This window comes from Arachis duranensis, chromosome 3 (genome assembly GCF_000817695.3).
Source record: "Arachis duranensis cultivar V14167 chromosome 3, aradu.V14167.gnm2.J7QH, whole genome shotgun sequence".
In the NCBI taxonomy this organism is placed as follows: domain Eukaryota; kingdom Viridiplantae; phylum Streptophyta; class Magnoliopsida; order Fabales; family Fabaceae; genus Arachis; species Arachis duranensis.
In genome coordinates this window covers 72,307,673-72,319,667 of record NC_029774.3, presented here as the reverse complement: position 1 = coordinate 72,319,667, position 11,995 = coordinate 72,307,673, and positions in this window count along the sequence as shown.

Genomic DNA, 11,995 nt, shown 5'->3' with positions numbered 1-11,995 from the left:
TGAAAAGGTTCACCCAGTCATGTGTCTGTGGCATTTGTGTATCCGGTGGTAATACTGGAAAACAAAGTGCTTAGGGTCACGGCCAAGACTCATAAAAGTAGTTGTGTTCAAAAATCAACATACTTAACTAGGAGAATTAATAACACTATCTGAACTTTGAGTTCCTATGGATGCTAATCATTTAAAACTTCAAAGTATAAAGTGAGATGCCAAAACTGTTCAGAAGCAAAAAGCTACAAGTCCAGCTCATCTAATTAGAATTAATATTCATTGATATTTTGCAGTTTACAGTATATTCTCTTCTTTTTTATCCTAATTGATTTTCAGTTGCTTGGGGACAAGCAACAATTTAAGTTTGGTGTTGTGATGAGCGGATAACTTATACGCTTTTTGGCATTGTTTTTAGGTAGTTTTTAGTAAGTTTAAGCTACTTTCAGGGATGTTTTCATTAGTTTTTATGTTAAATTCACAATTCTGGACTTTACTATGAGTTTATGTGTTTTTCTGTAATTTCACGTAATTTCTGGCTGAAATTGAGGGACTTGAGCTAAACTCTGATAGGAGGCTGACAAAAGGACTGCTGATGCTGTTGGAATCTGAGCTCCCTGCACTCAAAATGGATTTTCTGGAGCTACAAAACCCCAAATGGTGCGCTCTTAACGGCGTTGGAAAGTAGACATCCAAAGCTTTCCAGCAATATATAATAGTCTATACTTTATTCGGGAATTGACGACGTAAATTGGCGTTGAACGGCAAGTACATGCTGCTGTCTGGAGTTAAACGCCAGAAACACGTCATGATCCGGAGTTGAACGCTCAAAACACGCTATAACTTGGAGTTCAACTCCAATAAACGCCTCAGCTCGTGGATAGATCAAGCTCAGCTCAAACATACACCAAGTGGGCCCCGGAAGTGGATTTATGCATCAATTACTTACTCATGTAAACCCTAGTAGCTAGTTTAGTATAAATAAGACTTTTTACTAATGTATTAGTCATCTTTTGGCCATTCGGTCTTTTGATCATTCAGAGGACTGGCCTTTCGGCCATGCCTGAACCTTTCACTTATGTATTTTCAACAGTGGAGTTTCTGCATACCATAGATTAAGGGTGTGGAGCTCTGCTGTACCTCAAGTTTCAATACAATTATTATTACTTTCCATTCAATTCTCTTTTATTCTTATTCCAAGATATACGTTGCACAACTCTTTGATGAATGTGATGATCCATGACACTCATCATCATTCTCACCTATGAACGCGCGTGATTGACAACCACTTCCGTTCTACTCTAGGCCGGGCGCATATCTCTTAGATTCCCCAACAGAATCTTCGTGGTATAAGCTAGAATTGATGGCGGCATTCATGAGAATCCGGAAAGTATAAACCTTGTCTATGGTATTCCGAGTAGAATTCTGGGATTGAATGACTGTGATGAGCTTCAAACTCCTGAAGGCTGGGCGTTAGTGACAGACGCAAAAGAATCAAGGGATTCTATTCCAACCTGATTGAGAACCGACAGATGATTAGCCGTGCTGTGACAGAGCATAGGAGCATTTTCACTGAGAGGATAGGATGTAGCCATTGACAACGGTGATGCCCTACATACAGCTTGCCATGGAAAGGAGTAAGAAGGATTGGATGAATGTAAGAAGAAAGTAGAGATTCGAGAGGAGCACAGCATCTCCATACGCCTATCTGAAATTCCCACTATTGATTTACATAAGTATTTCTATCCTATTTTTTTTTTGTTTAATTATTAATTTTTGAAACCCATAACCATTTAATCTGCCTAACTGAGATTTACAAGGTGACTATAGCTTGCTTCATACCAACAATCTCTGTGGGATCGACCCTTACTCACGTAAGGTATTACTTGGATGACCCAATACACTTGCTGGTTAGTTGAACAAATTTGTGACTTCAAATAGAGCCAATTATTAAATTTCATACAAGTACAAAGAATATGGATCACAATTTCGTCCACCATTACCCTGGTTGAGGTACCGCATTGGCATAAAACTCCCTCACCAAGCTTTCTACCACTTTCCTTGGTGGGTTGCATAGAAGTGACCAACCCCTCTATTCAATCTCAATGTTGATTTCGATATGTTCATTCCTTCCTAGTTGGAATCCAACTTCTGGAATGATTTCTCTCTCACTCACCCAACCATAAAATTGGTTTTGGTTGAATGTGGAGAGAAACTTGTAGGTGTTGAAAGAGCTTGAGGATCCAGAGGTTGGTTCCCTGGTTCTTCTTTTCTTTGAGGCTGAGCTTTTTGGTGGCGCCATTAGGTTGGGAGAGTGTGAAAAAAATAGGGTGGGTGAAAGAAAGAGAAGGCAAAACAAAGTTTTGCTCCAACACCAAACTTAGGACTTGATTGTCCCAATCAAGAAAAATAAAGAAAACAGGGGATAGAAGAAGAAGAAAGGATATGAGAAGGTGAGTGTTGTAGGGGTTGTTGAAGTGGTTGAGGAGATAGGGAGTGAGGCTTTTATAATGGGTGAATGATGTTGTTTGAAGGTGGGAAATAAAAGGGATTAAATGTTTTCCCACATTGGGAAGTGGCGCCTAGCGTGGGAAGAGGCGCCAACACTTTTCTCACTGTGTCTTCTGTGTGTGTTAAGTTCCAAAGTGCAAGTACACTTTGACTTCCTTGTTTTGTGAGTTGTTTACCATGTGGGCCCCATTTTCTCTCCTGAAATTGAAACTGAACCCATTAGTGATGATAAAATAACCCCTTCACATTCCTTCTTATTAAGAATAAAATGGGTTGCAACTGATGGGTGTCCCTTGGGACACCAAACTTAATTCCTTGGCATCTTAATTAATTGATTTCATCATTGTGTATTTAATGTGTTCATGAGAGTGGAATAATATCAATCTTTTCATTTTCTTTTGATTCCAAACTCCTCTGAACTCATTAAATCACGTTCATTCCTTACCCAAAATATTAAGTGCTTTCAAATTGGGTGATTTAGGCTGCTATGTTATCATTGGTGGTGGCCACACCAAACTTAATCTCTGGGCTTACTCTTCAAAATCAAACTTGTTACTTGTTTGTAAGCGTAGATTAAGTGAGTGAGAGGCCACACCAAATTTAGCACTTTAGCTAGTTCTCAGCCCATTCACTCATCATTAGTTATGCATTCATCAAGTTGCAAATCCCAAATAAAAAGAAACAAAAGAGTGTAAAGAAGATATAACTATCAAAGCTAACATCAAACTTTCTAATCTACAATTATAAACTAATTCCTAATTACTGAAAATTAAGCTATCTAATTCACATAATTTAAACTACATCTAAGAAAAGCAATTAAATAAAAAAGGATAAAGTGTTGGGGAGCCTCCCAACTAGCGCTTCTTTATTGTCATTAGCTAGACATTCCTTCATCTTTAGCTGAGCTTGTAGCTCACTCTCTGCTCCTCCAAGGAGCCTCCCAAGTAGTGTTTGAGTCTATGGCCGTTGACAGAAAAAGTTCTCTGGGTCTTGTCTTCCATGAGCTCCACATGACCATAGGGAAACACCTTGAGTATGGTGAAAGGTCCTGACCATCGAGACTTAAGTTTTCCAGGGAAGAACTTGAGTCTTGAGTTGTAGAGTAACACCTTCTGCCCTTCAGTGAACTCTCTTCTTGCTATCTTCTGGTCATGCCACCTTTTTGTGTTTTCTTTGTAGATTTTTGCATTCTCATATGCTTGATTTCTAAACTCTTCCAATTCATTGAGTTGCATCAATCTCTTCTCTCCAGTAGCTTTCTCATTAAAATTCAGTAGTTCTAGAGCCCAGAAGGCTCTATGCTCTAGTTCAACCAGTAAGTGGCAAGCCTTGCCAAATACTAGTTGGTATGGTGACATCCCAATGGGAGTCTTGAAGGCTGTCCTGTAGGCCCATAGAGCATCGTCTAGCTTTCTAGACCAGTCTTTTGCTGAACTTCCAACAGTTTTTTCAAGTATTCATTTCAGCTCACTGTTGGAGATCTCAGCTTGCCCGTTGGTCTGTGGGTGGTATGGAGTTGCCACTTTGTGTTTGACTCCATATCTGAGAAAGAGTGCTTCCAATTGTTTGTTGCAGAAATGTGACCTTCCATCGCTAATGAGAGCTCTGGGAACTCCAAATCTGCTGAAGATATTCCTTCTCAAGAAGCTTATCACAACCTTGTTGTCATTTGTTGTAGCTATGGCCTCTACCCATCTTGAAACATAATCAATAGCCACTAATATGTAGCTATTTGAGTAGGAGGTTGGGAAGGGTCCCATGAAATCTATTCCCCATACATCAAATAGTTCCAGCTCTAGTATGTATTGCTGTGGCATCTCATTCTTCTTGGTTAGATTACCAGCCCTTTGACATTCATCACATCTTGACACCATTTCCTTGGCATCCTTAAAAACTGTTGGCCAGTAAAATCCGGATTGGAGCACTTTTGATGCTGTCCTTTCTCCACTGAAGTAACCTCCATATGCTGACCCATGGCACTGCCATAATACTTCCTGCCCTTCTTCATGGGATATACATCTTTTTAGGAGACCATCAGTACACTTCTTGAACAAGTAGGGGTCGTCCCAGATGTAGTATTTGGCATCCTTGATTAGCTTCCTCCTCATGTGCTTATTGATGTTAGTTGGTAGCTCCCCAATAGCCTTGAAGTTAGCTATGTCTGCAAACCAAGGGGCTACTCGAGTCATCATCAATTGTTCATCAGGAAAGCTTTCATTTACTGCTACTTGCTGCATTTCTTCTTCTTGTGGAATCCTTGAGAGGTGGTCAGCTACCTTATTCTCTGCTCCGCTTCTATCTTTAATCTCAATATCAAATTCTTGGAGCAGCAGGATCCACCTTATCAATTTGGGCTTAGATTCTTGTTTGGTAAGCAAGTACTTGAGTGCTGCATGATCAGTGAACACAATTACTTTTGAGCCAATGAGATATGATCTAAATTTATCAAAAGCAAAAACTATGGCCAAAAGTTCTTTCTCTGTGGTGGTATAGTTCCTTTGATTCTCATTAAGGACCTTGCTAGCATAGTAGATTACATGTACTAGCTTGTCTTTCCTCTGTCCTAGGACAACACCAACAACAAAATCAAATGCATCACACATTAGTTCAAAGGGAAGATCCCAATTTGGTGGTGCTATAATAGATGAAGAGGACTGTCTCTTTTTGAGTTCATCAAAGGCTACCATGCATTCTCTATAAAAAACAAAAGGAGTATTTGAGACAAGTAGGTTGCTAAGGGATTTTGCAATCTTTGAAAAATCTTTAATAAACCTCCTATAGAACCCAGCATGTCCCAAGAAGCTTCTGATTGCTTTGACATTGCAAGGTGGAGGTAATTTTTCAATTACTTCCACTTTTGCTCTATCTACTTCTATGCCATCTTTTGATATCTTGTGACCAAGAACCACCCCTTCAGTCACTATAAAGTGGTACTTCTCCCAATTTAAAACAAGGTTGGTTTCTTGAGACCTTTTAAGCACAAGAGAAAGATGGTATAGACAATCAGAATATGAGTCCCCAAAAACTGAGAAATCGTCCATAAATACTTCTATGAACTTCTCAATCATATCTAAAAAAATGGAGAGCATGCACCTTTGGAATATGGTAGGTGTATTGCACAATCCAAAGGGCATCCTCCTATAAGCAAAAATGCCATATGGACAAATAAATGAAGTTTTTTCCTGATCCTTGGGGTCTATAACAATCTGGTTGTAGCCCAAATACCCGTCTAGAAAATAGTAGTACTCATGTCCTGCCAATCTTTCAAGCATTTGGTCCATGAAGGGCAGGGGAAAGTGATCTTTTCGTGTGGCTTCATTAAGTTTTCGGTAGTCAATGCACATACGCCATCCAGTTACCATTCTTGTGGGTATTAGTTCATTCTTCTCATTTTCCACAACAGTGATCCCTCCCTTCTTAGGAACTACTTGCACTGGACTTACCCAAGGGCTGTCTGAGATGGGGTAGATCACATCTGCTTGCCACAACTTTAACACTTCTTTATGAACCATTTCATTCATAGTTGGATTCAACCTTCTTTGTTGCTGTCTTGAGGGTTTGGCATCCTCTTCAAGTAAGATTTTATGCATGCACATTGAAGGGCTGATCCCCTTTAAATCTGAAAGTGTCCAGCCTATGGCATCTTTATGTTGTCTCAGCACTTGGATAAGTTCCTCTTCTTGTTCCTTACTCAGGCTTGAATTTATGATTACTAGGTATGTATTGTTAGCACCCAGATATGCATACTTCAAGCTGGGTGGTAAGGCTTTCAGCTCTAGCTTTGGTGACTCTGCATCTTTGTTGTCTGTGGTAGCTGGCATGATTGAGTTCCTCATGGTTGCTTGTGGTAATTTTCCTTCTGATGCTTGCTCCAGCTCAATATTTTCTTCGTATTGTTCTTCACCCATAACTTTTTGAACTATCTGTTCCATGGTGTCTACCAGCATGCATTGTCCTATAGGTTCCTTGGGGTGACTCATTGCTTTGAAGACGTTGAAGACCATTTTTTCTTCATGTAATCTCAAGACTAATTCCTCTTTCTGCACATCAATGATGGCAGGAAAAATGAACTCCCCCACTTTCACTAGCAAGTCTTCCACCACCCCATGTGGAAACTTAAATGTTCTGTCAGCCAATTGAAGTGCCGTTCTTGTTAGCTTGTCGTCCTCAATCTTCATCCTTTTCATCATAGTTAGAGACATAAGATTTATGCTGGCTCCCAAATCACACAAAGCTTTCTCAATAGTGATGTCCCCTATGATGCAGGGGATTTGAAAACTCCCTGGGTGTTTCAGCTTTTGACGCAACTTCTTTTGTATAATGGTGCTACATTCTTCAGTCAATACTATGGTTTCTTTTGCCTCCCAGTTCCTCTTTTTGGTTATAAGCTCCTTCAAGAACTTGGCATAGAGTAACATTTGTTCTAATGCCTCAACAAATGGTATGTTGATTTGGAGCCTCTTGAAGATCTCTAGGAACTTAGAGAACTGGCCATCCTTCCCATCTTTTCTCAATCTTTGTGGGTATGGTGCCTTTGGTACATAGGGCTTCAAAACTAGTTTTGGTGGAGGTGAAACTGGGGTCTCCCCTTCATCCTTGTTTCCATGTTTTGGTGCAACCTCTTCATGATTATCTTTGCTTGGGGCTCCTTCCTATACAATTTTCCCATTTCTTAGAGTTATGGCTTTGCATTCCCCTCTTGGGTTTGCCATGGTATCGCTGGGAAATGTGTGTGTGAAAAGTGGAATTTGTTTGGACAAAATTCCCACTTGTGCTTCCAACTTTGAGATTGCTGCACCTTGATTTTTCAGATTTGACCTGTATTCCTCTTGATTAGCGTCTATCCTTCTGTCAGTTTGTGCTTGTCTGTCCATGAGGGAGGAAACTGCCCCTGAAATCTGGGATGATAGTTGCGCTATTACAGCCTCCATCCTCTCAAAGTTGCTCTTGATTTAGCATGGTTGCATAGTTGAGGGTGGTGCATCTTGATTGAGATTATTGTGCATGGGTTGGTTGTTATGGTATGATGTGTTTTGTTAGTTATGGTAGGGTCTATGGTTCCTTATTTGATGGTTGGGGTTGTGGTTTTGTTGATTTGATGGATAAGGCTTGCTGTGGTCCTGGTTGTGGTTTTGTTGATTTCCCCATCCAAATTTTGGGTGGTTCTTCCAACCTGGGTTGTATGTCTTAGAGTGTGGGTCATATGGTGTTCTGGATGAATTGTGCACATAATTGACTTGTTCCTAGTCACCTTCAGATTCTGATGTATTTCCTTCTTGTTGAGGAGTTTGGTCTTGAATGACTGAGGCTTGGTTGGCCTCTATCCTCTTGGTTAAGGCTGTTATTTGTGCTGCAATTCCTTGTTCTGAGCTAACAAAGCATCTACAGAGTTGAATTCCAACACTCCCTTCTTTTGAGTTCTTTCTGAGGCATAGAAATACTCATTTTTAGCTACAGTCTCAATGACATCTATGGCCTCTTCAATGGTTTTCTTTTTGTTGAGTGAGCCTTCTGAAGAGTGATCCACTGCCTTCTTTGCTTTATATGATAGTCCCTCATAAAAGATATGTAGTTGTACCCATTCATTGAACATTTCTGGTGGGCATCTTCTTGTCAGACCTTTGAATCTCTCCCAGGCCTCATAGAGTGTTTCTCAATCTTGTTGTCTGAAAGTTTGCACTTCAGCTCTCAGCCTATTGATTCTTTGTGGGGGGGTAAAATCTTGCAAGGAATCTGTTTACGACCTCCTCCCATGTAGTTAGGCTATCCTTGGGGAATGATTCCAACCACTTTGCTGCCTTATCTCTGAGTGAGAAAGGGAACAAGAGTAGTTTGTAGATGTCGGGGTGTACCCCGTTGGACTTTACAGTATCACATATCCTCAAGAATATGCTGAGATGTTGATTAGGATCTTCTTGGGCACTTCCTCCATATGAGCAATTATTCTGAACAAGTGTGATGAGCTGAGGCTTCAGCTCAAAGTTATTGGCATGAATTGTTGGCTTTAGGATGCTACTGCCATAATTCCCTGGGTTTGGGTTGATGTAGGAGCCTAAGACTCTCCTTTCTTGCCCATCATGATTGATTGGGCCTCCTCTGGCATGGTTATGAACTTCTTCCTCATGGTGATTCTCCATATTCTCCTCCATGTTTGTTTCAAAATACTCTTCCTCTTCTTCAGCACCAACGACTTTCTTTCCTCTTGTTTCCCTCCTTAATCTAAAGAAGGTTCTCTCAGGTTCAGAATCAAAGGAAGTTGAAGCTCCGCTTCTCCTACTTGTCATACAACCAATTAAGACAAAAATCAAGAAAGAAAGTGGGTGAATGAATTACTTTGTTAGAGTGGTTGTTAGTGTGAGTGGTGCAAAATGATCAAAAGTTAGAAGGATGGAAATGTAGATAATCAAAGAAAAAAGAAATAGAGCTTAAAATAAAATAATAAAAAAAATGCTAAATAAAAGAAATTAAAATAACAAAGAAATTAAATTGCTTAATCTAGCTCTCTAATCAATTTAATCACTGTCAAATTTAAGCCAATCCCCGGCAACGGCGCCATAAAACTTGATGACTCCGGTTCACTACCCCTTTTTAAAAATTTAGTGAATGAGTTCTTTTGGCAAGCGCACCAAAATTATCACCAAGTAGTAACCCACAGAGGAGTGGGATCGTATCCACAGAGATTGGCAAATCCAAGCAATTTTAATTGATTGATGAATTAGTCAAGGGGATTAATAAGATTGTGAAGTGCAGAATTGTAAATGACATAAATGTAATTGACTATAATGTAAAGAAAAGCAATAAAGTGCATAAATGGAAATTGCTGAATATAAAGTGCTGAATCATAAATGACTTGAATGTAAATGGGAATGGGGAATTGTAGAATGTAAAATTAAACTATAAAGAAATAGATAGATAAGAATGGGGAAATTCATTGAGATTGGGAGATGTTGTCTCTTTGGATCAAATCTAGCTTAGATCTTCTTCAATCATGCAACTCATTGACCTCTTGGCAATCATAATTGATTGAGCCCCAATCCCTTGGTGACTCAATCTCTCAGATCTTGATCAATAGCCAATTCCTTGGTCTAATTGCTCATGAAGAGAGATATGCTTGGTCCCTGATTGTACCACACACCCTTGTAGGTCCAGGTAGAGGGGGGATTTTATGTCACGTATCCCATCAACAAAACCCAGAATCTACTCAAATGTGAGAAGGGATTTCAAGCATTGTTTCATGTTTTCTTTCCCAAGGTTCCCATGATACCCAATTGCATTCAATCTCTTTCCCAAAATGATTGAACACTAAGCATTAAGAACAAAATTCCTCCAAGCAAATCAAGAGAAGATGAAGAAAAGAAGAATTTCACTATTATCAATCCATCAAGTACAACAGAGCTCCCTCTCTCAATGAGAGGGAAGTTAGCTACTCATAGCTTAGAAAGTACTCAAAAGTGGAATGTAAAAGTGGATCTAGAACTAATTGCTTAACCCGACTTCAATACTCTTTGGGGGTATTTATACTACTCCTAGTGAAAATAAAGAAATTACAAAAGTAAAAAAGGGAAAATTACATTTTGGAGGGAAAGAAAGCACTCAATAAACGTGACTCCTTAGCTAGCGTGTGGCTGGCACTCCATCAGCGTGTCACGTGCCCTTCAAAATGGCTTGGCGTGCCATGCTCAATCCTTCAAATGGCACGCTCGTCCCTTGTCAACCCTGGCATGCCACGCCTTCGAACTCAAGTAGCACACCATAGTGACATTCTTGTATTGGCGTGCCACGCCTTCGAGCTCAAGTGGCACGCCCTTTGATTTTTCCACTTCATTTGCCTCTGGAAACTTGAACTAGCGTGGCACGCCTAGGGTCTGGCATGCCACGCCCTTTGTAATGTGCTTGGCTATGCTCTCTGGAAAGTTACACTTGCGTGGCACGCCCAGGGTCTGGCGTGCCCTTTGTGAGTGGGTGGTTCCTCTGTTTGGCGTGCCACGGCACGAACTAAAGTGGCACGCCCTAATGATGCTTTAGCCTCTGAATGACACTGGCGTGCCACACCTAGTTGCTCTAGTGGCACACCTAAGTGAAGAATAGTGATTGGCGTGCCATGCCTTCGATACCAAGTGGCACGCCCCATGTAATTGGCCTCTTCCACCCTCTCTGGAAACTTATACCAGCGTGCCATGCCTAAAGGTTGGCGTGCCACGCCTATGATCTTGTCTCGCTCCACTAAGTGGTGTGCCACGCCTTGGCCTTCAAGTGGAACGCCAAAGTGACTTTTTGGAACTGGCGTGCCATGCCTTGGACACCAAGTGGCACGCCCAGTCCTTATTTGCCTTCAGCCCCTTCTCTGGATCATTGTACCAGCGTGCCACGCCATGTTGCTCAAGTGGCATGCCCATGTATTTGCGCAATCTTCAAGCTTGGCGTGCCATGCCTAGGTCTTCAAGTGGCACGCTAAAATGACTTTTGGAGTTGGCGTGCCACACCTTCGACACCAAGTGGCACGCCCAAGTGAGGTTGAGGGGTCAGGCGTGCCACGCCCAACCTGGCGTGCCACGCCCCTTTTGTGTCCTCCATTTTGCTCTCTGATATTTTGTACTAGCGTGCCACGCCTAGTCCCTGGCGTGCCACGCCAGCGTGCCACGCCCACATGCATGCTTGGATCTCCTTTCTGAAATTTAGTACTGGCGTGCCACGCTAGTGCATTTTTGTGGCGTTTGCCCCCAAGTGACATGCCAGTCTCACACGCCCAGCTTCTTGTTTGTCTTCTTTCGATTTTTGACACCTTTTTCACCTGCAATTCAGCACAACTCATCTCAAAGTAGTGTACTATAATATTCATCAAATAATGCATGAATTGTACTGATCAAATGAGATTTGTGCTCTTTTATGGTCTTCTTTATGCAAGAAAGAAGGGTAGATGATGCAAGTCATGACTACCTCGCACCCCACACTCTCAAGCATCGTGGTAAAGAAGGTGTCGGCTCGACCAGCTCTTCGGCCCTTTCTTCGTGTATGTCCTCCCTCCTCGGCAATGTAAAAGAAGAAGAAGAATGGGTTAGTGGTGTGAAGGAGGAGGGTTTGTGGTGCTTTTCAACGTCACCGGAGCTCTCTGCCACTTTCAGAGCTCCCTGCCACCGTTGGAGCTCTCTTCCGACGGCCACATTAGTATTTTCTGTTCACTGTGATGTTATTTTTTCATGTTACAGGTGATTTTGTCAAATTTTAAAATCTTTCGTGGACTATTTTGTCAATAAAAAAAGTCAGGTACCATTTTCTCAGCGTCAAAATCTTTCGATTACCTTTTCTTTATTTGTACTAATTTCCTCAATTGATGCAGTTTAAAACTTTGTAGGAGAATGAGAATAACATCACAAGCAAATAGTATTCAACAATATGATATTGTTATTGTAGCACATTATAATATAATGTGGTACAATAACAATATCATATTTGTTTAGAAGAGAAAGGAGGTCGCGACAAAGAAGAAGCACAAGTA